The 27630-nt window shown below is 40.8% G+C and overlaps 1 long non-coding RNA gene across 1 annotated transcript; it reads left to right on the forward strand.

The window, feature by feature from the left end:
• Positions 1-1577: 1577 nt before the first annotated feature.
• LOC121194853 lies at positions 1578-27613 on the forward strand. Its single transcript, XR_005895411.1, has 5 exons — positions 1578-1649; positions 2557-2641; positions 3873-4000; positions 26658-26712; positions 26825-27613. It is a non-coding gene; the product is annotated as an uncharacterized LOC121194853 (long non-coding RNA).
• Positions 27614-27630: the final 17 nt, after the last annotated feature.

A 27630-nucleotide genomic window follows, 5' to 3' on the forward strand; every position in this document is an offset into this window, starting at 1 on the left:
TCCCCATGTGGACACTGCTAATACCGTGTGCAATTTAATCCCATAATCCTGTATTGTGTGGTATGTGATCATTATGCCGCCTATTTGACCCCCTCCACCCCTGATGAAGGTGAGGATGACCAGTAGTGGAGTTCAGGTGACATGATGAAGGACTCTGGATATCACACACTGAATCAGCAAAGGTTGACAGGCTTCCAGGGTTGATGATGCATTAATGATCTAATCTGATTAAATTACTGATGAAGCTGCTTTGGTGACCATGGCCACTAGATGTCGCAGTATGATGTGAAATTAAAGAGACAATTACAGAGACAAGAGTTTCATACACTATTTATTGAATTACAAACTGGACAGATCTGCATTGTGGTACATCACAGGATAACTGCAAACTCCCATGCTTAAAACACTTTGGTGAAGACAAAATATTTCATCCGTGTGGTTTAATAATTCAACACATTTGAATTATTAATTCAGGAAACCTTGAAAAGTTCGATTTATATTTCTGTGTGAGTCTATGTAGTTGCTCACTCCTATGTAACAGGTGACAGACTGTCATCACTGATGGACCTGACAGTTAAAGTTTTCCTTCCACTCTCTTTTAGCTCTGTTCCTGGCCTCCACTGTGGTCTCTGCCAAGTCCTGAGGGAACTATCTGGCTCTTTAGCTGCTAAATGCTCCACCGTGTTCACCAGCTGGTCTCTGACAGCGTCTGTCTGCTGTTTGCTGCTGAACAGGCAGTGTACAGTGGCTTTTTAGAGCTTCATGCTTCAGCTGAAAGCGACACTATGAGAGTGGTGAGAGAGAACCAAAACAGTACATTTACAGCCTGGACAGCTAAACAATGAGCTGAAATTCACTGTACGGCTTCGTAGAGTCAAGGGCAGCTGCAGATTCCAATATTTTGTCACATTGTTTTCAGTCTCTGTATGAAGTACAGTTTACCTGAGATGGTTCATCATATTGGATGAACAGGGAAACTGCCCCGGAGGAGACATGAGCGAGGGATACAGGAGACCGTCTTTTGCAGAGGTCCTTTATCAGATCCACACACTCCTTTATGTGAAATGAGTTAGTGACTGGACACTGCAGACACTGCAGATTAGACAAGAAAGGCGAAAAGGATGAGCCAGAAGTTAGTCCCACGTTTACAGTGTGGGAAGTTCCACTTCCTGGGATCATGACTTTACATAAGGTTTCAAGAGAAGGTGAAATAAAAGTTATTGTCCCATTGTGAGGTCGAAACAGATGATTAGTTAGTGTTAGACAGGTTTTCACATAAATGCCCTAATAATTAACCTGAATATTTATTCATGTTCCCGGGTGGTGATAAACACACAGTACATTTCCAGAGAAAAACCACTTAGGTTTATACTGTGTTCCCTGACAGTGTTTGTTTGTTCACCTATTTTGAATGTAACCTTATATAACCCTATATTATACATGAAAATGTAACGTTCAAGTGGCCTGCTGGCTTCAGGTGTTGTTACCAACTTTGGTCACAAGGTGGCAGTGTTATGTGAGAGTGTGGGTCTTTCGCCAAGAGTTCATCAGGTGACTCTCGGGCTGTAATTCCTTTTTTCTGTTCGCGGTGGGACAACGTGGGAGCTGCAGGAGGGACGGCGGTGGGGATCAGTTGTGTGTAATCATAGGTAAATACGCACACAACTTGTTGATAAATGTTGGATAAATACTCTTAAGAAGTTACCAGTCGATATTTTAACGAGACGGTGTAGTTTTGAAGCTGTTAGTAGGCCTGTGTCTGTGAGTGCTCCCTCTCCACGCTGTCCAACCTGTTGTTAGAGGAAAAAAAACGTGTCTGTAGAAATTGTATATGTATCATTTCACTGTATTTTGCTGCATTCTGGTTAAATATTGATGTTTCTGCCATATTTTTGTATTTTAATATTTTCTTATTTTCCTTTTTGAATTTTCTGGGTTTTGTAAAAGTTTTTTTTGTTGTTGTTGCCAGCTGTTAGCATTTTTGCTTTTGCCTAAGCCAGTAAATGAAGGCAAAAGAGGAAGTCCTCTTTTCATGATATTCTATACAAATAATTGTCTTTAAGGACATTAAAGTGCTGCAGGAATGCCAGTTATTGTGTCTTGTGTGACAGCTGATTCCCCCTGGGCTGCATTAGATAGATAGAGATAGAGATACTTTATTAATCCCCGTGGGGAAATTCGTTTGTAGCAGCAGTAACAAGGAGACAATAAATACACTCTATAAAGGAAAAAATAAATTTGTAAAAGAAATGCAATATATACAGGTACATTCAGGTTCTGCTCTGTATTTTCAAGGTATCTGCTGTTTGTGAATGTCATCCCTGATACCAGGCCTTTAATGCCAGTTAATGCTATAAAGTCAATAAATCTGATTGACAGTTTCATACATAATAATGTCAAGCGAGTTCATTTTTTTTTTTGTGTGTGTGTGTGCTGCAGTCTGGTGGTCCCTCCAGCTAATGCCATCCAGATACTCAGTCAACAGAGAAAATAAAAGTCACCCCACAGCCTCACCCCCACACTCAGCACACATCCTTTTTCCATTCTCATTCACAGTCCAACTGGCCATCAGGCGCACTGGAACAAATCATGGTGGGACCCTGCGTCATTGGACCGCTGGACTGTCAATACATCCATAAAGGTTCTACCTCTCAGTCTCCTTACACCCAATTTTGTATGAATTGAATGAGTTTTCATGATAGTGTAAAAATATTGTTGTGGTGGGAGGAGTATGTGGACATAGACACATCTCTAGGTTTTAACATGAAACCCCATTGATGGCAGATACAGATGTTTTACAAGTTAATCTGGGTATGTCACACTTTGCCACAACTTAGAGCTGTGTCCACACTGCATCATCCATTAAACTGCAGGCTGAACAGTTCTCAGACACTAACCTGTAACACCACCACCTTTAAAACCTGAGAGCTCATGTTGTCATCTGTGTTTTGGGCAGTTTTCCACCAACAGGGCTATTTTTCCTTTAACTGTGATGGTAAACCTGCTTAGAAATAAAAAAAAAAAAAAAGAAACTTCCTAATAACATTTTTGTTTTCTTCAGAATCAGAGTAATCCAGTGGTAGTTGTCAGTACATCCAATGGTACATAGCGTACAAGAACTGTTAGCAGCTAATTCAGTGAACTTCATTTTCAAAATGTGTCCAGATAGAGGCTAACAGATAGGACCCAAGTTGTAGCTACCTCACTGAATCCAACATTATTCCTCCTGTTTCTGTTTATTACAACAGCTGGGCTGCTTCAAGGGTCTGATTGGTCTGCTTTTTGTTGTGCTGTTGTGCTGCTGGTTTTGTGCTGTGCTGGTCAGCTGACCTGTAAGGTCACAGTTAATCCAATCCTTGAGGGAAAAAAAAGAAAAATACCTGTGTGCACATTCAAGCTTGAAGCTATTCTACAATATTACTTGACAGAGAATGTGAAAACAAATCGGCTCACGCAATTCCCCACCCTCAGAGTTTATGCTTGCAGTTGAGTGTAAGGGTCACTTCAGCATCAAGGACCACTCTAATAATGTTCTGAGCCATCCACACTTCCCCCCATTTCTCTTGTTGTTTTCACCCTCTCCTTTCATCTCTGTCTGTTGTTTTTTGTACATGGAGGAAAACCCGTGAATCTGCCTTGAGGGTAATCACAGGCTCTTTACCACCTGACGCTGATAGTTGACGCCACACACCAACGCAAACGAATTTTGAACCATGAGATTGAATGATCACAGACGGTTTATGTTCTCCCTCTTGTGTGACAGTTATCATTGCATCAGCCTACCTGATTTATTCTGCACTCCAGCTTTCATGTGAACACCCGAGATGCTTTTCAGGCTTGCGTGACCAAATGTCACTGTTCTTTCCACGCAGAGAGGACGCAGCGTCGAGGCACCGAGTCGACATCAGAGAGGATGAGAAATCAAGGTCTCGTCAGTCTGATCGTTGAACAGCTAACCATTACTGACGGCCTGGTAGTAGCACGCGCCTGAGGAATGATGGTAAGTCTTGAAATGACACAAACAAAAGCAGACGAACAAGAAACCCCTAAACAGAGTGGGTCAGAAACTTCAAGGTGACCTTTTCTTACTTAAATTACCTGTTTAGCTTTTGTTCTTTCAGTGCCACTAGATCTATAAGGTGCTATCCCCACTACTGTAATACTTCTTTCTGCTATTTTCTATTTCTACTACTTCCAGTATTCACCGTTGCCTTGCAACACCCCCTGACCACTAGTAATCAACTTGCTACCAATTTGAAGTTCTAAGTAATTTTGTTTTTCAGTAAAGCAGCACCAGCTCTTTCTAAGTGGGATATTTTGGTATTCTGGCCACACTTCAACAAGGCTAAGAGTGGGAGAAGAGAAGGAGAGCTTGATGGTTATGAGTGGTTTAAAAAAAAAAAAAAAAAAAAAAAACGTTAGGAAAAAATACCAGAAAGGACAAAAAACAATGTGATGGAAATGGAGATTTTGGAGCAGGCAGGAATGGTAAAGACAGAAAAGGTGGTTGAAGAAAGAGAAGCAGAGAAAACGAAGTGAAAGTCAAGTGATTTGTTGGGAGGATGGAGGGGGCATGAGAAGGGGAGGTTGAGCGGTTGAGAGTTTGCACTGGAGAGGTTGTTCATGTAAGTTCAATGAAGCTCTTAGTGTGTCAGAGGACGTTTCTCTGTACATTCATGGTGAGAAAGAAAAGGTTATCAAGACAAGTGAAGTGTGTTCTCTGAGCTCGGAGCCATTACTGGAAAACAGTAATTTGTCAAAATGTACAAATGTTTAGAAAGGATCACTGAAGAAATGTCTTAAATGCGTGTGACCGTGTTTTGTATACAGTGTGTGTGTGTGTGTGTGTGTGTGTGTGTGCGTGCGTGCGTGCGTGCGTGCGTGCGTGTGTGTGAGAGAGAGAGAGCGCTGACAGAGAGATTATGACATTTGGTAAGTTGTACAACACTGTACAAAACTAACATGAAATAAATGGAGAAAAAGGAAAATCAAGGACAGACAATGAATATAAGGAAGGAGAGAATGAGGGAGGCTCGAATGGAAAGAACACTTAACACTATTAATATAGTTTGTATCACACGCTGTGTCATTAATTGTGTATAATTCATCATTTTATTTGAACTTGTCACATCCACAGTGGTAGGGCACTCATGTATTTGATTGTGTGTCCAGCATGTTTCTGTATTTGGAATTAAAAAAGAAGGTTGAGGTAAAAATTTCTTCTCAGAAAGTGTTGTATATGGGATTTGTGAATAGTGTGTGATGTGGCTAATAAACATAGCTTGCACAGCATCAGACACATACAAGGACCAGAGGGAATACAAGAAGCTTTTGTCATCCTCAGAAGATGTGCCAGAGAACAAAGACAACACATGCAAGCCTCAGGAAACAGCACACAGAATACTTTTACATGCACTCAGCAAGGAAAGACTCAAACTGAAAGTCAAAACTTCAAAGATACGGAAAACTTCAAAGGAAAATAGGTTTTCTTTTACGCCGCACAAGTCCATGCTAAATTGTGCCTCCTCATATCTAATTCCTTTTTTGGCTTGAAGTATTACTGTTATTTAGCCCCCAGTTGACTACTGATGCTCCTGCTGTGTGGGTCAAATCAAACGACGTTGTGCTGTAGCGGCTGTGTACTGATGTTGACCAGGCAATTAGCAGGCTGCAACGCAAAGAGATCAAAAGCAGAGGCCAGACAGGAAGGACGGGTCTCGGATGGGGTGAAGCTCCATGGGTCTGGTCCAAGGCCAGCAGGAAAGAGAGGAAAGAGCTGGTGGTGACAAGGATGGAGGACAAGCGCTGTAAGATCAAGGCTGTAGCACAAGCTCGATGGGGGGCTGGACAACATGGGAATGAGTCGTTGGTATAAACATCAACATGGCAGATCTGTGGAAGATCCCACAGGAAAGGCTCAGTTTCCTTATCAGGGCAACATGCTACACACTCCCCTGCCCACTGAACCTGCAGCAGTGGTTTGGCCAGGAAGAGTGGTGCCCCCTCTGCAGCAGTCCAAGTCCACCGTATCTCGTCAAGTCCTGAACAGACCGACTGAGGTGCTGGAGGAACGGATGCAGGACACGAGCAGAGGTCGTCCTTCTCCAGCGAGTCATCACATTCAGTCGACTCTCATTCTTTGGTCCTGGGACCATATCCAGTTCCCCAGTGAGACCACCAACACAAACCTCCACCCTGATGTAGTGTTGTGGTCCAGTGGTGTGAAAAATGTGCTCCTCATTGAGCTAACTGTCCCAGGGGAAAGAGGGAATAGAAGCTGCCTTCAAGAGGAAGGGACTGAAGTACTCAGATACTGCTGAGTGCAAGGAGGCTGGATGGAGAATCATCATCTACTTCACCGAGATGATGAAGTAGGATGCTGCGGCTTTGGGAGTAACTGGAGAAAACCTAAGGAATGGCCTGAAAGATCTGGCTGAGGAGGTTGAGAAGAGCAGCTTTTGACTGTGATTGAAGAGTTAGAAGTAACACCCAAGCTGAGGTGTGCTTACAGGGAAGTGGCAAGCAAGTGGTCATACAGCCGTTGTGTGGCTGTGCTGTGCGTGTTAATGGAGACAAAATGTCTGACACGATGAAGCAAAGAATGGCCAATGCCATTGTCTTCTGGGGATATTTAGGTAGTTTAAGCAGTTTACGTGATTGGCCTGTGACTTTGTTTTGTGAGAATTAATTCAAGGCAGCAATGTGCACGAGAGACGCTGCTTTATGCACAGGGCTGTGAACCTTTCACAGACTAAACCCAGAGGTGTAAATTAAATGTGAATATGCTGGAATGGTGAATTAGATGGCAATGACCACTTCACGTTTAAGGTGATTATTGTAATGTGTACAACATAACTATGGAAAAAAAAAGTGCTTCCAGCCAAGGGCACTGAGCAGCACAGACCATGTGTAGGAGTTTTTAATTATTGGAACAGGAGCAGTGCAACATAAACGCTGTTTAAATAGGCTTTAGTGTATTGGGACGCAAACTTACAGACAACTTATAGGAATAAACATAACAGAGATAAAAGAGCTACAAGGCAGCTTATTATAAAGTATGGTGGTCTGTGTTCCAGGCCTTCATGCCCCTAAGGTCTACACATAATCACACTCTTGTAATTCCACAGGTTGCACACATCATCTGGATATTTATGTGTGAGGAATTTACCTGAGGATTTCTACCTGCTGCCTGAGGCAGGATAGAAAAGATTTCTGTAGTTCCTGCTGTTCTTCTCGGTGTTTTTCCCATGACATAGTGCCTGCAGTTGAGATTCCTGTTGAGAAACATAACCCTGAAGGCAAAACCCTGACTAAACATCCTCACACTGCACTGATAACTCTCAGCTGATTTACCTTAACAGAGGCCCAAGGCCTTTGTCTGACATCATTAAATAAACATGGCAAAGCGGAACAGGCTATATCTACCTATAAACACATTCATCACTCAGGTGGTTGTGATCTGCATGATTGAGAGGGAGTCTGCTCTCTACCAAAATTTGTATTGATATGTGCATCAGGGAAACCGAGACAAACAATTTGCACCTTATGTTAGCAGCCTTGAGCTCTCCTGCCCTGCCCTGTAACTGACCATGTCTGTGCATCAAAACACACTTCACACTTAGTTGTGCATATGTTGGTGCACTGTACACTTATTTGTCAATCTAAAAAAATATTTCCTGCACTTTTTCTCTTTGGAATCACAGCAATGGGCTGAACTGGCAGAAACATAAAATGTGTGTGACACAGACCACATGTTCTGTAGTATCAATGTGTGTGTGCTTTGCTTTTTATTGTCTTACCTGGTCCATGCAACCATCCATACAACCTAGTTTCATATATCTAGGCTTGTGCATGTACTGTAGCTACTGTGTACACTGATGTGTGTTTGATCAGTGACCCTTCATCTCTCGTTGTATTTGCTGTGAAAGTGATATTAGTTTATTTAAGGAATAGATTTTTGTCATTATTATGTAGATACAAGATTGTATGACGCGGTTTTGCCCTCCTGCACTGGGAGAACTGCTCTTCTGTGTGACGTGGAATGAGCTTGTCAGTGTGGTATGATATGTTTTACAGCTGTGGATGAGCAACACTTGGACAATGCCTATACCTGACTCACATTACTGGCCTAGTGAGTAGAAAGGCTTCAGCTGGCAATGCTCAACCATACATTTTCTAATCTTACGTTTTCTCGTGTGTGTGTATCCGTTGAAGTAGATATAAAATGTTTGCTCGTGTCAGGCTGGTTTTTATCGCAATATTAAAATTATTGTTGTTCGCTCAGATCTCAATCAAACAACAAAACCTTAACCGAATGCTTTTTTTTTTTTAAACAACCATTGTCTGCCATTCTGTTTACTAAAAAAACAGCAGTAGAACCCATATTTAAGCTTGTACAAACTGTGTACAAGCTGAAATACAATACAAAATACACACAACACAATTTAGAATATTAGAATTAATAATCCCTCAGTGAGTGGACAGGCCAGACCGCCCACAAGTCCCAGGCTTATTTGTCTTGAGAGGATGCAATGACTACAGATGTCTGCTCATAATGTAATGTATCAATGCTATTTTGTATTCACTGTAGCTTCTCAGTATTGCCTTTGCATTTTCAGACTGGAAACAGGAGGACCAATATTATTTTTCCTGTCATCTTTATGCTTTGGGGAACATAATATTTGCAGCCAGCCCATTTCCTGTACATGGATATAAACAAATCAGCGCAGTGCTATACTGTGCTGTTTCACAGAGAGGTGTGTCGTACTTAATGTTAAAAATCTTGTTTCATTTTGAATCTGTTGCATCTGATTTAATATTAACTTTGAGCACTACATAGGTTCTTTACTATATAGGTCATTTCATGAAAGAGAAATGATGCACAGTGTGGGTGAAATGAAAGCTTTAGAAAAACTAACAGTTTAAAATATTTTACCGGAAACTGCTGAACATCCTCTTACACTCAGCAGAGAGCTCAAATGTACACTGCTCAAAAAAATTAAAGGAACACTTCAAAAACACATCAGATCTCAATGGGAAAAAAATCATGCCAGATATCTATACTGATATGGGCTGGGTAATGTGTTAGGAACGAAAGGATACCACATCGTTGATGGAACTGAAAACACCTGTAAACCCATTCCTGTTTTGGGGGTTGTCTCATTGTTGCCCCTTTATTGCACCTGTTGTTAATTTCATTAACACCAAAGCAGCTGAAACTGATTAACAACCCCCTCTGCTACTTAACTGACCGGATCAATATCTCAGAAGTTTAAATGACTTGATGCTATACTCTGATTAAAAAGTGTTCCTTTAATTTTTTGAGCAGTGTATTTATCACCTACAAGCAAAACTGATGTGTAATCGTGCAACATTCAAAAATCTGGACAAGCTTGATTATGCTTGATGAGGAAGCTTGATAATATATAAAGAACACCATTAGAACTGAGCTGTCATTGACAGTCGTGGTCTGTTTCTTTAGAAAAGAACTGGCAGCTAATGTTAACTACGGAGCATATTACTGTTAGAGATTTTGCCAACTAAAAAAAAGACATGACATTCACACAGAAACTACTCATATGTTTGCTGTAGGACCTTATTAGGCACCCATGGCTGATGATGGTGGCAGACACAGGGAGGAGGATGAGGAGAAGGGGTGAGAGTGGAGGGAGAGGAGAACTTGTGGTAAGCAGAAGCTAATAAAGCTATTTTTTGGGTTATAGGGTGAATGTGTCCTTTTAGAACCTGGAAAAAATGTGCATGGGAGCCAGCTTTTTATGTGGGTACTGATGGACAGTATATAGAGATGAAAGTGAGACATCTATGGGTTTGTTTATTTCCTTTTACTTTTCGCACATCACTCTCAGGGAATCCAATAATTCTGGACCTGACTGTATCATTACGATAAAACTTCAGCCAACTGTGTCCCTCCTCATGTCAGTGTATCAGGAAGAGAGAGGAGATCAGAGAGCAGGAGAACATAGATTACTTTGCCTGTACTGAGCCTTCTATGTTACAGATATTTTTAGATTACCACATAGAAATCCAGTAGTGCAGAAGTTATTCACCTGTAAAGATGGCACCAGCAGGAAGTGGCTCTCATATTGCGAGGGACGTCATACATTGTTTTGTCTGGCATTTAGGAAGAGGACTGACACCAGCAAATTCATTACTGAAATGTCAGATTGGAGACATGTACGCCAGCATAGAGAGGAGCACAAAAACAGCATTATACACCAAACCTGTGCTGAGGCTTATTTCCTAAGGTGCTTGTGAGCAGATATTAGCAGCATGTTGGCCTGCTCATGGGTAACAAATGAGAAGGAGACATCCTGGTTTTGGAGCGTGTAGTGGATGTGGACAAATGCTTGAGAAGAAGGGGCTGAGCTACAGGCAGGTGGAGAATGAAGCAGCATAGATGCTGGTTTACAACATAATGGACCATGGAAACATTTTGGAGCTCTGCCTTTTGTTAGTAATTCATGATGTCTGCTGGAAAGAGATGGACACAACACAGGACTTAACCTGTCAGGATCAGTGTTCAGTAATCTAGACGTATTTTACTGAGGCTGTACTTTGTGAACTTTCTCTCAGAAGTCTTAAGAGTGTCTGAAACTGGACTGGGCCATGTGTGTAGGCAATGCAACAGATGGGGCATCTAATATGCAGGGCCAGTACAAAGGTTTGTCAGCACTGACCACCTCCCGGTCTCCCATGTGTGGTGCTGTGCTTGTGTGCTTAATCTTGTTCTAGCTGACACTACTTACACTGTCACTGAAAGTGAAGCGCTGTTCAGTCCTGATGTCCTGAATGACATAGCAGTGTTCATCAGGGAGTCCTATCAGAGGGTCAATCTTTGGCAGGCAAACCCAAGATAAAAGCCCCAGACGCCTCTCTCCAATTGGTGAGCCAAGCACGATGCTGTCAAAAAAGTGTTTAGACATTTTGGTGAACCGGAGAACGGCCTCCTCATCGATACAGAGCTCACACTGGCAGCCACAGAACAGCAGGCAACAGAAAGGCCAACTATACACAACTGCAAAGCTTAACTGGACAGTGGGACACACTTATAGCATCACATGAGGGGGAATACAAGACCAGAACGGTCACTGAGAAGAGTGAATTATTGAGACAGCTCTTGAATACTCTTTTAGCCTAATACGGTGTGATGAAATGATTAAAAGATAATGAAAATATTCATTGTAGTGTAGCGGCTGTCTATGTTTTCAGAAGATGTTGGTTAGCACTGGAAGATGTTAAAGAGAATACTGAAGAAATGCCAAAAAAAATTTTGACATTTACTGTCACCCCTAACCCTAACCAGATGTTTACATTGCTTCTCTTAGCTCCTGTGTGATATCTGTGGCCCCACCGACTGCCCACACTCCTGCAATTCAATTATGACTCATCATTCATGAGTTAAGTGTCTGAATGGTGCCCTTTTTATTCCTAAAACAATTTTCTGCTCACTGGGCGCATGCACCTAAATAATCCTCTGCCATGTTTCTGTGGGCTTCCTTGTGCTTCAGTGTGTTTGGGCCCACAGATCATGTGCACAGGTCCTTCTTCAGCAGAGCCAGTTGAACGCTTCTATGTCCGAGACTTCTGCTCGTCGAGCCATCTGACTTCCTGTTCGCTCCCTGTCCACGTGAATGGGATAAAATAATTTAATCATCCAGTGCACATCATGTGTGGAATGTGGAAGTTTGAATACCATATGTAGCCACTATGCCAAAATCCATTCATAGGCCAAGCTTTGTTCCAGGAGGCCTCATTCAGATCCTTGGTTTTGGATTTGTGAATTGGGTGTGTTCAAGCTAAAACTGGTTGTGTATTTGCTCATTAACAACAGCTACTTTCTAAACTAAATAGTTGTTACAGAAGCTGTGGGGAATCTTAACTTTTCGCGCTGTTGAACAACCAAAAATAACTTTCATCAGTGGACCTAGCGTAGATGAACTCTTATCTTTATTTTTAAATCAGTGATGAATAGTTGAAGAATAGTGTTTGGTTTTCAGATGTAGCAGGTAAATATGACAAAATCCGCCGTGTAATTTTCTTGGAAGCCTGTTCGCTGTCCTTTGACTTTCAAACGTGAAAAAATTTGGTTTGCCCACTGATCTCTCAAAAACTGTAATTTACTCTACTTTATCATAAGCAATCTGTACCCACTTTGCTTCCTTAGTGCAGTATTTTCCTAGAAACTATCATTGTTCCCTGGAAAGCTCAGTCCTTTCCAGCTTGACAGTAAAGAAAAGGAAATTGTTATTGGTCTCTCTGCAGCAGGAAATACATTATGCTCTTATTTAGCCTGTGGAGAAATATACAGGTCAGAAACCCTGTCTCCTACAAATTACATTTCAGTACAACTAAATGATAAGAACAAAAACATTGTTGTTAAAATCAATGAAAAATCCCTCTCTTTCATTTTACCCCCATCTGAAGTTATCCTTTCCTACCCCAGAAATCGCAAATAATCCATCTACCCGCTCTTTGCCTCTTCTGCTCCACCTGCAGCTACACTAGCTGGCTCAGGTCTCTCTATCAATTCATCTACCTGCTCAACTCCACCACTGATCCCCATTCCCTGCTTCTGTCATCTCATCACTCCACCATTCAAGTTTTCAAAAAGCTGCCTTTGAACTGCTTTTCTGGTTCCTGGTCTGAGGTCAAACTGTCAAAACACGAGGTCTCAAAGTGAATAACCAAGAACAAGATGAACTAAAAAGATCATAAGAGGAGAAATTGTTAACAAAGGTGACATACTGCTGCTCTGAGATAATCCAAAGAAAGACTAGAGATAAAACTTTTAATCACAGCAGCAAAGTTACCTATAACTACATGAGGAGGTTAGAAAGATCTGAGTGCACCTCGACATGAAGGACGCAGTGTTTATTTTGGTTCCTGGTTTTTAATGGTTCTGTCATTGTTCTCATTCCTGTTCAGCTCATGAGCTTAAAACACAGAAACAAAAGAAACAGTAATTATGAGGTGCTAAGCTTTGGGCAGCCTGCTGAGTCAGTACTTAGCAGTAGCATGTTGCGTAAAATGATAAATAAAAGTAACGCGATCAATGTGATGTTTTTCTTACTGTCAACAAAATCCCAAAACCAACAATTAAATATAAATAATCCAAACAAGTATTCACCGTGTGGGCGAAACCTGGTACAGCTTATTCCTCTGTGCCGTAGACTTCAGTGGTTGTTCAGAAACTTCAGTGAGGCACACGTAATTCTGCTTCATTACGATGAATGCAGGCACTGTTTTTTGTTTGGAGTCAATACCACAAACTCGTTCCTCCTGCTGTGAAAACTCAGAGCACCGAATGTGGATAAATCCACGGCTGAAAACATTCCCCAAAAATGACACATTTATCCATCTGAGTAACATTGGCTCAAAACTACAGTGCTCAGCTGTTCTAGGAAATTACTGAACATTAAAAAAAAAAAAGCTTGTGAACTCGTAAAGTGAAAAATCCTGGACGGACTCATGCATTGTTGCTGGTCTTTTTACTGGTTTGATTGACAATAATAAAAATATAGAATCACCAGCCTTATCCTTTAACAATTAATAAACCTGATCGCATCTGCTCTGAAACCTCTGCATAGGTTTCTCTAAAACATGCATTTGATTTGCTTTGTTTAGGTTGTGTTTTTAAATGGATTGTTGTAGTAACAGTGCTTTTTTTTGGTTAACGTCCTTTCCTTATGATCACAGTACACACATACACACACATACACACACATTAAGAATAAACATGATCAACATCTACCACATTTTTACATTACTTTGTTGCTATTGCTTCAGCAGGAATCAACTGAGGTTTCCCTTCTGATTACTGAAATCACACATTCATTTCTCATCACACAATCAGAACAAAAATCAACCACAAGTATTAACTTTTTTTTTCAAAATGACAGTTTTAATGAAAAACATTTTTGCTCTGATACTGACGTGTGCTATGCTGTTGTTGTTTCTCTGTTGAGACATGGAAGAGGTCTGCCTCTTAAACTGCTTGATCCATTTAGCCTGTTTGTTGTTGTTGTTGTTGCTCTTGTTATTCCAAGACCTGTGAATTCTCTGCTGTTGCATCAGTGGGCCTGTTGTCCTCCTGGCTCCATCAGTACTGTATTCCCTGAGATTACACAATCAATAGCATTATGAAAGCTCTCAGTGCTTCAACAAGGCAGACTCAGATGTAGATGGACTCTCATTATGGCAGTGTTCCACCATGTCTGTGAAATACAAAGACCTTTTTGAGCTAATGAAAGTATAATGACAACCCTCAAGCATCTTTTCAGTGGTTTGTTTATTGTTTATATTGACTATTGATTTCTATTTAAATTAGTCTTTTCTTTTTTTCAGGTGTATAAATAAAGCTTTTCATTATTCCAAGCAGTTCTTTTTCTTACTGGCTACAGCAAGTATTTAAATACAGAGACAGGATATATCTCTGTCTAGGTCTCAGGCTTATTATTTGCCGGTGAATGATAAAGTTCTCTCTCTCAGTGTCAGCTGTTTCTGCTCCTCACTTAATTAGGAAGAAATCATTGCCCATAAAGAAATGCTTATTTTCCATATTCAATTTGTTTGTTGCTCGAATGAGCAGCCTCTCGATTAACTGCTTCACCTTCATAACTTCAATTTATTCCGTCCCTCTCTGTACCCATCAAGGCTTCTGTCAGTACAAAGTGCAGGTCTAATACAGGCCCTGAGGCACATCAGTGCTGCTACAAAGAGCACACACAGGTGGTAATTCACAGAGCATGTTGATGGGTATAATCATCTACACAACACACAAACACAAGCACTCAGAAGGATCGATGTAATGACATACATGGTGTACATTCAGATAGGAGTCTTGACTCATGCCAGTAAACACAATTACTCACAAGGGCAAGGTGTAACAAATGAGCACTGAGCAAACAGCCGAGACATTAAGCTCATTAACACATACCATAGAAAACAAACCACAGAGACAGACAGAGGTATGGTGTGATAGCATGACTCGGGATACCAGAGCATAAAACTGATAAGCTCAAAGTTTACTCCCAAACCTTTTTTTTTTTTGCCCCCTGCTTCGGCAAGACACGCCAGCAGCATAGAAATCAAATTATGATAGTGTTTATGGCTCAGTAGATGTGTGCCTCTTACCTGGTAAACACTGAGAAATAATCGAAATGGAAAACCAAACTTAATAGAAGACTGTTTAATTAAAGGTGAGAGCTGAGATGGTAAGAAAATGAAGCTTTTAAAGGTGATAGGAATGGACAATAAGCCTTATGACATACTAGAGAGTGAGTGGTGGATGATGAATGTTGCTTGCCACATACACTCACCAGACTCTTTCTTAGGGACACCATATTCATTCCAGGTAGTTCCTCCCTTTGCTCTTAAAACAGCCTCAGTTCTTTGTGTCATTGATTCCACAAGATGTTGGAAACTTTCCTGTGAGACTCTGCTCCATGTTGACATGAGTAGTCTGGCTATTCTCCCCTGACCTCTCAACAAGGTATTTCTGTGATCCCCTGACTCTTCATGTCGAGCCAGCATGAGGTTGGCATTTTTGCTTTTAGTTAAATGTCTGTATCTGCCAAGCAGACTTATTGTGGAAAGCAAGATTTGTTCAAATGTTGACACTGAAAGTTTTGCAGAATCATCCAGTATCAACGTTCTTGCTCAGCAAAGGGGTAGCTAGAACTCAGGCTTCAGAACAGGGATTTCAGTTGTCTGAACCATTTGCAGCAATGTCTTTGATTCTCTCCTGTGTGACATAGCGATAGCTCTTTAACATTTTAGCCATATTTTTAGTTCTTGTTTGTTTCACGTGAATGCACCATTATTATGGTAACTTCTGCATACGGGCATGTCAAATGGGCACTCAAAAAAAAAAAAAAAAAGACCTAATGGAAATAGGTGAAAAGTTGATGAAAGAAACAGCGAAACAAAAGTAAAAAAAACTGTCGGTACTCCATTCCTGTTGTCTCCAGTAATAAAAAAAAAGCATAAAGTATCATAAATGGCATAAAGAAATCTGGCTAACCACATGTGCCTCCTTTTCTGTTGGGTCGTAGAATTGCCAGTCTGCAGTTAACAACGCTGCTTTCATTCCAGCCTATACTAACCATCTATGGCTTGAGCTATTGGCTCTCACTGAGACTTGGATCAAATCAGAAAACACTGCTACCCTAATTGTGCTCTACACTAATTACACATTCTCCCATACCTCCTGTCTGTCCGTGCGAGTAGGTGGGACTGGCATCCTTTCATTTGAAACTGTGCCATAGATGGTCATGCCTCTGCACCCCTCTGACCAATACTTCATTCACTTCACTGTATGCCTCCCAAACAGCCCTCTGATCCACCGCGTCTGGTCTTGTTCTGTCACAACCTCCACAACTTGTCTCCTACACACTTTTCCTCAGTGGTTACTCTTTGATTTGGGCATTTTGTGTCATGGAAAGAACAAAGGTCCATGTCCCACCATCTCTCCATAGGGGTGCCCCAAGGCGCAGTGCAGGTGGCCCTTCTCTTTGCAATATGAATTGGGTTGATTATCTGCTTACATGGCTTCTCTTATCACTGCTAGGCTCACAATACCCCACTACACCTGTCATTCCTGCCAGATGACCTCATGGTCTCCGCACAGAGCTCAGCTTGTCTCTCATACCAATCCACAAACTCCACCTTCAACTTAACCGATGACTGAACTCCACACCCCAGCCAATCAGTCTCTCCATCACAATATCATCCTCATTCTTTTCAGCTTTACCAGACTCAGTATGCCAACCAACTCTTGGTACTCACCTTAGTGAGTGGGGTGACTACACATTGACAATGTAGCAGCATTGACAATTGCAGTGGTATGTCTGGTTTTCGATAAGCCTAAAAGGCCACATGTCACTCAGCTGCTTATTGACCTCCACTTGCTACCTATGGCCACTCAAATCAAACTCAGGTCACTAAGGCTTGCCTACATTGACTTCTGGGTCTGCACCCATATACTAAACTCAATCACACAGGCTTATGCTCCTTCTCAACCTCTGATGTATGTGTGTGTCTGTGTCTGTGTGTGTCTGTGTGTGTGTGTCTGTCTATGCGTGTCTATGCGTGTCTATGCGTGTCTGTGTGTGTGTTCTGTTCTCAAATGTGGCAGGAGACTCTGAGAGCCAAGAACAGAAGTTGTAATTCATTTTCCTTATTTCCCACGGTCATCCTCTTGTCACATCTTTTAGGAATAATTTTTCATTATTTCCTCCACAGTTTTGTCCTTCACATGTGAACATCACAGCACAAAAAACATTGGCATTTTGTGTCTGTGTGGGTGTGATTGCATAGTCCTTTCATGGTACTTTTTCCTGTGACATTTAGACTTCACAGGTGTCTCAGTGGTATAGCATGTAGCAAAAATTTCAAATATTAAAAAATAAAAAAATAAATTGTGATAGACGTTTTAGTTAGACACTTCTGAAGTAGCCAGTAATCTGAAAGAATGAGACAAAAATAGACCTAATATGACAGAAATGCCAGTTCAGCAGATGCAACCCATTTGCTGGAGGAAATTAAAATGAAATTTCAAATTTTCTGGGCCTTGAACAGCACGTCTTATCAATTTTGCTGTATTAATGTGGTAATGATTTTTTTTTTCAGAGAAGGAAACTTGAAGGAAACAAGATCAGTTTTACACGAAAAATATTTGTTAGTTGAGGGGAAACGAGCAGTGTCAAAAAAGTTATTAATGGTTTAATATTAGAAACGGACAAATTGAGTTCTGGTCTGTTTATTCATCAGGATATGAGTGTTATAGATGTACAGTGATGATATAGTTATAGAGTGAAGATAAGTCACCGAAGTAGCTGAAGACACTGTAGTTGCATATCAGAAATGAAACTCTCACTCATATTTCTGTCTTTTTGATCATGAGACCAACCCATGAACTTAAAAACAAACAGAGGTAACTTCACCAGCATGATCTACTGTAAGAATTTCATCCACATCCTTATAGTGACCATGTACGAGCTAAAGCTGCAGAGCAATGACCAACCATTCAGTATTTTCCTGACCATGAAATTGGCTTTGCCCAGTCTGTGTTGCATTATGGTTCCACAGCACAGGTATGAGAGTCTTTCAAATGAAGTGGCTCAAAGCCAGTTGTTGGTATTTTTGTGGAAATTGGTCTTAGACGTTGATCGTTGTTAGATTTATTTTCAAGATGAGTCAGTGTGAGGTGGAGCAGGGTGGAAATAGCATCCTCCGTAGACTGTTTCGCTTTGTATGTGAACGGGAGACCTGACTTAATGTCGTTCATGACAAGTCTCTCAAAACATTTCATGGCTACAGGTGTCAGTGCTGCAGGGTGATTGTCATTCATACAGGCGGGGTTTGGTGTCTTGGGTACTGGTATTATGGTGGTGCGTTTGAGACAGAGTGGCTCTCTGGCTTGGCTAAGAGAGATATTAAAAACATCCATGAAGACATCCTTCAGCTGTTCTGCACAGTCGTGGCCTGTGGGGTCAGAGTCCATCTGTGTGCTGCTCTGTTTTCTGTGACCTCAAACTGTGATAAAAAGTTATTGAGGTTATGTGGTAGGGAGGGGTTGTTATATATATTGACCATACAATTGGCCTGTAGCCAATGGCTGTCTGGAATCCCTGCCATAAACGCTGTGTCCTTAGTATCAGTGAAGTGGCTTGTAAGCTCACGTCCATATAGCCTTTTAGCCTCCCTGATTCATTGTTTTAGGTTATTCCTTGCCATGTTGCATGCTTCAGTGTCACCACATCTAAAAGCAGCATCACAAAACCTCAGCAAGGAGCAGATCTCTCTCCAGTCAGCCAAGGCTTGTTGGTGGGACGTAGCTTAACAGTTAGCAGAGGGTGCCACCATGTTTGTCACCATAAGATTTGATGTTGTTTTGATCTGAGAAAAGACGTCTCAGAACCATGGCTGTTTGTGGAGCACTGTCACTCTACTGTCAATTTGGTTAAAGTCCATCCAGCTAACTCAGTCATCTATAATTATAATATAAGGTGCTGTCCACTGTGTTTGATTTCATTAAATCACATGCAGATGACATGGGTCTGTACCAGAAAATAACCACACAGTTCTACACACATTGTGGTTGGTTGTAAATCATTATTCAGCCTTTTTTATGTCAGAGACATCTGATTAGAGCAGCTCATTAAGTCTGCACATCCTTGCTCCTTTCTTTTGTGTGGCGTTTCATGTTTTATTCTTCAAATTCACTGCAGTGCAAACGCTTTTCTGTCACATTAATTACATTATTTATGACAGAGGTCTTCAACAGGGGGTCCGAGACCCCAAGGGGGTCCGTGGAGGTACTGCAGGGGGGGTCGTGAAATTTTTGGTTGATTAGACAATTTTTTAATCTATTTTTCTTCCCCCCATTTTTTCCCCCAAATTTTAATGTCTTTAAAAACACAGGGTTTTGGGGACCTCACTATTTATTTAGACAATCCAGTTTCTTGGAGGAGCATCTCTGTTGGTTAAGCCTCTGTTGTCACACTTAACTGTGATTTCTTCAGTTGTTTCAAAGCAATAAGATCAATGATGTGACTTGCTGAGAGTGAATTGATTAAACACCACACACTGATGCATATTGACCTTTTTCTTTTCCTTTGTGCTGCTGCACATAAATGAACCAAACTAACAGGCGCACATGGAAACACACACACAGCCCACGTGGCCAAGACTTGTCGCTCTGCACTGACCGTTGGTCTTACTCAGTTAATAAAATAACTAAGATTATATGACTAACAGCACCAGCTAAGTGGCACATTTAGGCAAAACGTCAGACAAACAGACAAAGAAAAATCCTAAACATGCTCTAAATAAATCACATACATCAACTTGAACATGTGTAATAATGTTGATAACATTTGAAGGTGACAATATCCTATAAGAACATAAAAACAAAGGATTCATTGATAAACTGATTGGTGATTGAATTTGACAACTAATCACCAATCTGTCCTAAAAAAAAAGCAATCGTGAAGAAATGAACCCAGTACCCAGCATTTCAGTAGGAGTACTGACCGTACATTCATCTGATTTTGTTTAAATCAGGATAGTGAATAAGTGCTTACAGTGTAGACGCTGTGTGATTCACACACATTTTGCCTGGATGTCTAACTGTTGATCAAACAGACATAGCTCACAATGTGAGTTTTACATTATTGAGTGAAGTACTTAAGGAACTAGACCAGACCGAGGATTTCTCCCCATCCTGATGTTACTTTTGCTGCTTTCATAATTTCCTGTGCCTCCCAGAATCTGTTTGTTTTTCATCCAAATTAACTCAGGAATCTACTGCTGAAGTATAATCTACACTGTTGATGTATATATTAACAAATGACCCTTAACCCTAACCTTTCTGTATGTGTCAAGTCCAACTTTGACATTTCTTTAAACCTCTTCAGCCGCTCTGCCTCATCCAATTTCACAGCGTTACTTGAATCAATAGCCCGCAACCTCAGGGTGTTCCCTGTGCAACATGTATGAAATATGAAACCCCTCATTCAGGACACACACAACTCTACTGTTGGCCAAATCAATAGTGCAAAAGCACTGTGGGGATAGAAAGACGTGCTCTCATGAGGGGTAAATTGGAGCACTTTCTCAGTTGGGGCTCTCTCAGCAGCACTACTCATTTCTTTAGAGGAATCCACCCACCAGACAGTCCATGGTCAATCATTCATGTAGCAGTGGGACCTTTCATAATGCTGAAATGTCAAGTGAATGTTACTGAGGCACTTATTGAAGGCATATCAGCAATAACCTCGCCATTTCACATAAAGAGACCGTTTGCTACTGATACTGTGCTGGACGTTTCTCAGATTCAAGATTAAACTCGCTTTAGAGAACAGTTCCTTCATTGTTTCATAATTTGTTCTTTCTTTCTGTGTGTCATCCTTTCACCTATGATTTGATCTAGTTGATTTAAAATAATTTAAAAGAGTTTGTTGTTCTGGTTTTTGTTGATGTCAGAAATGGAAAATTTGTGTGTTGAGATGCAAAAGTGACTTAGAGTTCTGTTGCAGCAGCAACAGAACTTTTGGTTTGGGTGTTTTTCTTCTACGTTGAAGTGATGGGGAAGCCGTTACATGTGTGTGCCCACAGGCCCTGAATCAGCTGAAACAGCTTTGTTGTTACAACAAAACAAAGCACACAGCGCAGAACACAGAGGCAGACAGGTGAACTGATATTTTCCTGCAGCACGATGAGATTATTTGCTGGACTGTGCTGGTTTGGTATCTTGGTCACGCGTCCTGATCAGAGGCGAGGTGCCAAAGAGAGCGTAGGGATGCAGATTCAGTGGCATACTGTAGTTTTGGTGCCAGGAATCAATGCGTTTGGTGCAGTGTGTCTGCCTTCTTTGATCAGGTCAGCTTACTTACACCCATATAAACCCTAACATCCCATATTCTGATTTTTCCTGTTTTTCCACTTTTATTTTACATTTTTCAAGCTGACATGATCACTCAGACACAAAAGTTTAGCCAGTGCTAATGTCAGACAGGCAGAATAAAGACTGATGAGTGATTCTTATCAGCTTTGTAATCCACAGCAGTTAGTAGACAGTCTTTACTGAGGGGCCTTTTCCTTACTCTGGTAAGTCTCCTTACAGCCGTCTGAAGGCAGCAGGTATCTGTTCCATGGCCTCTAACAGGAGTGATGCTGTGAACTGTGGCTGGTTACATTTTGTACAACAAATGACTTTTGCAAAATAACCACAGAAACCTCAGCGTTTATGTGCACATCAAACTATTCAAGTCTGGCCAAAGTGAAACCTGGAGCTCTGCATTTTCATCACAGTACAGGGAGGCGTGTCGCTGCAATCAGCAGCATGATGTGACAGAGAGATTCATACCAGAATCACATTTTTAAGTCATAATATGAAGATGAAGCAAGCAACTTTTACCAGTTTGTCAGGGATCACTTTCCATTTAAAACAGGCAAATCTGGACTGAATTAAACATTAAAAATCATTAAACATGAAACAAGCAGACAGCATTTTTAATTCTACTTTCATGGTACATGTGGGTCTACAGTGGTATTTAACAGCAGATGGTTATGCATCAGTGTGTGATTCATAAAAAATAATTAGGCCTAACATCAATTCAACTTAAAAGACACATCATCTGCTCTTGGTATAATTGAGCCGCTGTGTTCATATTTAGAAACTCTGTATGTTACGAACGGAGACACATGTACCATGTTGTGTATTTCCCCTTTGTGTGGATGTACTATATTAACTTAATTTACTGTTTCAAATGACCTAAATGTTTCTCTGTGATTCTGTGTACTCCTGTGAGGTGCACACACTGAACATGTGTTTGATGAAGAAATGCAGAACACAGCAAAATAACCGACCGTCTCAGGGTGAAAATGGGAAAACATTTGTAATATTTCCATCATTGTTTTTTCTTTTCTTTTATTTATTTATTCATTTATTTTTATTACATAGACCCCATGTAATGATTCTGGTGTTCTCTGAATTGTGTCTACGCTCATCACCCTCCCCCGCCTGATGACAGGTAATAGATGCCAACAGAACCGTGGGCATGCTGCTGTTTCAGAGTCACGGCCTCCTCAGTAGCACTGGGATGGATGGCTTGTTGTTGGACTCACAGTCCTGGCATTTCTAAAAGATCTGGAGGTCACTGACCTCTCAGACAGAAGGCTCAGTGTTTCCACTACTGTTTGTGCAACTGCTGCATACATAATGAATAACCACAGTGAGATACCATCTCCAGTGATTAAAATAGCTTACCCTTTCCCTGCTCAAACTTTCAAATTGAAGGATGAAGCTTTAATGAACTTTGCAGGTGACAGTCTGACCTTGATTTGTTAATTAGTGGATTGTAACTTCTTAGAGAAAAATGAAAACCGTTGGCGTGTGGAAAAATGCTTCAGGTTGTTAAGCAGTCTGGTTGGCTGGTGTCTGCTGGCTTGTTCAAAGGCAGTCTCTTCCCTAATGGAATTAGAGAATTTTCCATTTCAAATGAAATTGAATGCATTTTTGCTTCAGGCATGTAGAGGATTGTAGGTTGGTATATTATCCTTCCTCCACATTAGGACATGTAATATTTGTGCAAGTAAAAAAAAAAACCTCTGTGTCTATTTCGTTCGACAGCATACTGTACATACTGTTGTATCTACATGTGTATACTGAACTGAACACGCAGATGCTAATGCACTCTGAATTTGAGTCTGAGTATTTTGGGGGACTCTTAATTATGCAGACTTTTGAGAAAGAGTAGTCAAGTCACTACAACTAATTGCAGGTAGCTGTGGCTCTGTCCTACTCTGTAAATGCCACACTCCATTTCCTTCTTGGAAATAGACACATTGAAACTAAACATTTTGAAGAATTACAGCCCAATTTCGAAACTCAAAAGATCCTAGAAAAACTTGCTGATCAGTTGACTGCTAGTATAAAGATTACAGAGCTGGCCTCATTACTGAAACTGCTTTTAGCTGTTTGTTGTGGTGATTCATCAGTCTTTTTTCTCCTTAATCTCAGTGCTGCATTTGGCATTGTTGATCTTTCAATGCATCTTCAGTCCCATCGTCTTAAACACTATGTGGACATCAGTTGTTTCGGATGCAACATTTTTCTCTCAGACTGAAGACTAGGACAGGTTCCTATTCTTTGAGTGGACGGTTACAGGCTCAGCAGTTCCCTCCTCTCATCATTTGCTTGCTCCCATTGTCTCAGGGTCTGGGTCATAATCTGTGTTGTCTTCCACTTGTGATGCCTCCTCTTCTTATGCATCTTCACTGTCACTTTCATCCTGTCCTCCCTCCTCCTCACCAGTGTCACGATCAAAGATCTGACCAAGAGCCTCATGCAGAGTCAATCACTGGGTCATTGTGGTGCCACAGAGTGAAATGTAGGCAATGTCCCAAAGAAGCTTCATATACCACAGCTGTGAAGAAGATACTCTGTATGACTGAAGGTGAGAAGGACAATATCCCTGTGATCTATGGGTGTAATATTTTCTCTGCCAGGTGTAGTTCCTATGGGGTGAACACAACAGACGGGTTAGAAAACTGAAGGAGAAATCAACACAATGAGCTGTTTTTGTGCCATAAATTGCATGTATCACAAAAATAATGCCTGCAAGTAAAAACCTATTTTAAGGTTCTTTGTGTTTAAGGCTGTTTAACGATGACGTTTGTCAGATTGTTGGCTGCTGTATAATCAAGTCAATTTGATGTAAATTTAGTCTCAGTGACGGATTCTGTGGCTGCTGATAGAAGAGGCAGACTCAAGGCTTTGGGGTGGAAAATGCATCATGTTGCTGACATGAAAACATTATAAACAGGTGTGCATGGTTTCTTGACAGGATTCTGTGTGGCTGAAAAATAATCAGTCGTTTGTCTCTCCATCCCGACACAACCCGCAGGCTGGTTTGAGTATTTCTGAAGCTGCTGATCTGAGATTTTCACCCACAGCAGAATCCAGAGTTTAGTTCAAATGGTGCGAAAAGCTGACAAATCTGCAGAAATGATGTGATGCAATCATGTCAACATGGAGCAGAGTTTCCAACATCTTGTAGAATCTATATCATGAACTGAGTTTTGAGAGCAAAGGGAGGAACTACCCACTCTCAGTGGGGTTTCTATTAAAGTACAGTGAGTGTAATTTACTGCAATGCATTTTTTAATATGAGAACAATCTGAACAAAACTTATTAAACCCTGTTCTGATAGCAGGTTTTGTGATAATGTAACGTCTCACACATCCAGCATGGTGGACATTTTTATGGGTAATAGCAGGATGTTCATACCTGCTGGTGTTACGAATGTCATTTCAAGAATGAAGGGGCTTCTGCAAAAGACAAACAGCAGGAATTTTATATATGCTATTGTTTCTCACCAGAATTTCATTTGTCATGTTAGCTGGCTAGAACTGACAGATGTCTGCCAGAGTGTGTTACGTAGTAAAAAAAAAGGGAAAAGAAAAAAAGATTTGGAAATGTGAGGACAAGTATTTTATCTATTCTATCATATTCTATCATATCTATTTTCAATGAGTGACTCAATATAAACTATAATGTTATATATAATATTGTGGCATTGTGTTTTCTACCCCCCTGCTGCATTCACATCCTCCGCTGTTTGCAAAGTATCCAGATCTTTTATTTAAGTACTAATAACAAGCTCTAAAAACACTGTCTAACCAGTAAAGGTCCTGTATTTAAAATGTTCCTGAAATAAAACTAAGTAAGTCTCATCAGGTGTTTAGTAGAAGTGCTCAGTGCAGAAAAGGTCTTTCAGCTGCTTCAGTTTCTGGGTGCTGGTCTCACTGCCACACTGTCATGTCTAACTGGGACAATTGAATAGAACAGAGCCATCATTAATGTTATTGTAACACCTATGATTTTCCCACAGTGACAAAGCAAAATGTCTGTGGTGAAAAAGGCCTATTCACTGCTGGATGAACCGCGACCTTGAAACCTGTCATTCATTCATTTATCACATCCTGTCTCTGCTTGTGTAATGCTCACAGCGCACACTGAAATGGAAATGCTGCATTTCTTCACTGGCCACTACTGAGCATCAGAAAAGATTTTATGACTTTATTGATACATTTTATGACCCAGCTTGTACTTTCATGATAAACCTCTTAACTCCATATAAGCCAGTTATCTGTCTGAGATGTGTAGATGATGGTTAGGCCTTTGCCTGTAGCTTTAAATTTCCTGAGGAGATCAGGCTGCCACAATCCCTGTCATCTCACTAAATTTTTATGGGCTGTTATGCACAGATATATGCTCGTGTTATATGTTTATTTATTTATGTATTTATTTTTACCTTTTTTTTTAACTGATTTTTTCTTTTATATTTGTATATTCTCACTGTATATGTCATCTAATGTGCATCTATCAGGTTTTGTCTTAAATTTATAAACACTTTGTGAAGATTGTTGAAGAAGGGTGCTACATAAATACATTTTTTGCCACAGGACTCATTGTTAGAAATGATAAAAAGGAAAAGGGTACACAAGTTTCTTTAGCTCCAAAGTTCCTTTTTTCTTCCCCTCAAGTTCATGATCTGAGAATTGTGGTCCTGCAGCAGACAGGAGAATAAAAACAGTTTCCTGGCAGTACTGGTCACCTTTATCTCTGGTCACCTTTGTCTCTTAAAGAAGAAATGGCCGAGAGAAAATTCTGGGTGGCAGACTAACCTATTTGTTCACAAAGAAAGATTTGTTCACAAAGTGTCATGCCCTTTTGTTCCCTCCTCCGGACCTACGAAAGGAAAATATATTTCCATATATATTGACTGTCAATATATTAAAGTATTTTCCCATATACAAATACATTCATTCATTTTCTACTGTAAGGGTCGCGGGGGAGCTGGAGCCTATCCCAGCTGACTGTGGGCAAGAGGCAGGGTACACCCTGGACTGGTCGCCAGTCAATCACAGACAACCACACGTGCACACACTCACACCTACGGACAATTTAGAGTAGCCAATTAACCTAACCCATCAACCTAACATGTGGCAGAAGCGTTGTTATGAATAGACAAGGTCTTAGAGGGAAACAATAAATCATTTGGTGTTTGAAAGACACACATTTAATAAAACTGAGCATTGTTTCTTATTGTTTATATCCTCAATTACAGGAAATGAGTGACAAAGGCCAACAGCATTGAGATTCATCAGCCAATCCTGGATCTGGTGTGTGATGAACGATATATCTTCAGATTAATCACTTCATAATATTTTAGTTTTTACATAGAAAGTGTTTGGGACATAATATGTGAGAGATTTGTCTTTTTTAAATGTTTAGCCAAACTTCCACGATGGTTCTGAGATCTGGAGTCCCCCAAGTGGACTATGTTCACAAAATCTACCAGGAACTACACAAGAAGTTGATGTAAATTACAGCCGCTTAATTTCTTTTAGTGCAACTTTTGTCTTCATTGCAATATTTTTTTTTTTTAGTTTTATCAATGTACCGGGCATACATGCTCCATGCATATATTTCAGAATATTGAAAAATATAACGACTAGTTGCCCATATATGGAAATGTATTGTTTAATATATTACATAATATTTTACAATATGTTGCCATATAGTTTTGTTTTGTAAGGGAGCTGCCATCCCCTCCTGCCTAGTTTCCGCTAGGTACAGTCACCTGTCATATTCAAGCCACCCACCAGATGTCCCCGGACTTTCCTGTCTCCATATCCAACTGCTCACCTGTTTTCCAGTCACTGGAACATCGCTACCTGTCTACACACCTGTTCCATATGCCCCACATCTGATCCCCTGGATTTGTACCAGCCCTGCTTCCCCAGTCCCGCTTCCCCAGCCCCGTTTGCTATTGTCTCTGTGTGTTTCCCATTTGGCTGCTCATACTGTGGACCCCCTACTGGTGTGTTTTTACCTGATGTCTTTACCTGCCTGTCCATCTGTCTGTCTGTAAGACTGGTCCACCTCATTTCTTCTATTAGAGTTCCTTCGCTGCATCATTCTGCCTGTGTGTGTCTGCACTTGGGTCCTCCCTGACTGTGCTCCCATGACAAACAAGGTACATTTGTGACAGCCAAGTGTTACTGATGGCTACAGTCATGGAGGTCACAGGCTTCTTT

Source organism: Toxotes jaculatrix, chromosome 2 (assembly GCF_017976425.1).
Source record: "Toxotes jaculatrix isolate fToxJac2 chromosome 2, fToxJac2.pri, whole genome shotgun sequence".
NCBI lineage: Eukaryota > Metazoa > Chordata > Actinopteri > Toxotidae > Toxotes > Toxotes jaculatrix.